This window comes from Schistocerca americana, chromosome 7, assembly GCF_021461395.2.
Source record: "Schistocerca americana isolate TAMUIC-IGC-003095 chromosome 7, iqSchAmer2.1, whole genome shotgun sequence".
Lineage (NCBI taxonomy): Eukaryota > Metazoa > Arthropoda > Insecta > Orthoptera > Acrididae > Schistocerca > Schistocerca americana.
The window spans coordinates 113,810,587-113,811,351 of NC_060125.1; the positions used below are offsets into that span (position 1 = coordinate 113,810,587).

General features: G+C 39.6%; 1 non-coding gene across 1 annotated transcript; it reads left to right on the top strand.

Annotated features, from left to right (window-relative positions):
- The first annotated feature begins 449 nt into the window (after nt 1-449).
- On the top strand, nt 450-523 carry Trnat-ugu. Its single transcript has one exon. It is a non-coding gene; the product is annotated as a tRNA-Thr (tRNA).
- Nucleotides 524-765: the final 242 nt, after the last annotated feature.

Here is a 765-nt window from a genome sequence, read left to right on the forward strand (position 1 = left end):
TGGGTTTGATTCTTATGGAGGAAATATTCCTAAATGACTGGTTACATACCTTGGCTCAAGTGAGTTGCACAATAATAGACAACCAATGCAAAATTTTAATGATGTAATATGTGCTTATTTGTTTATATTTGTTTTAAATCCTAACTTTAATGAACTTTTGAATATATTTTCGTGGAAAATAATCATAAATAACCTGTTCGAAAAATAGAAAATGTAATTAAACAATTTCATACAGAATTAGATACCATTTTTAAGTAACTAAAGGAAATATTGATTTTACAGGTAGACAATGAGTAGATTTAATAAATGATGACTAACTGAAACCCTCAGCTGAATGGGCAAATGTCTATAAGGTACACAACATGTGTAGAATTGCGGACAGTTGGGAACGTGAGTCTCATGGGGAGCATGCAAGGGATAAGTCCCTGCAATCGCGCTATTTATCTGTGTCCTCGGTGGCTCAGATGGATAGAGCGTCTGCCATGTAAGCAGGAGATCCCGGGTTCGAGTCCCGGTCGGGGCACACATTTTCAGCTGTCCACATCGGGGTATATCAACAACATCTGCCGGCAGCTGAGGGTTTCAAAAAATGGTTCAAATGGCTCTGAGCGCTATGCGACTTAACTTCTGAGGTCATCAATCGCTGAGAAATTAGAACTAATTAAACCTAACTAACCTAAGGACATCACACACATCTATGCCCGAGGCAGGATTCGAACCTGCGACTGTAGCGGTCACTCAGTTCCAGACTGTAGCGTCTAGAAC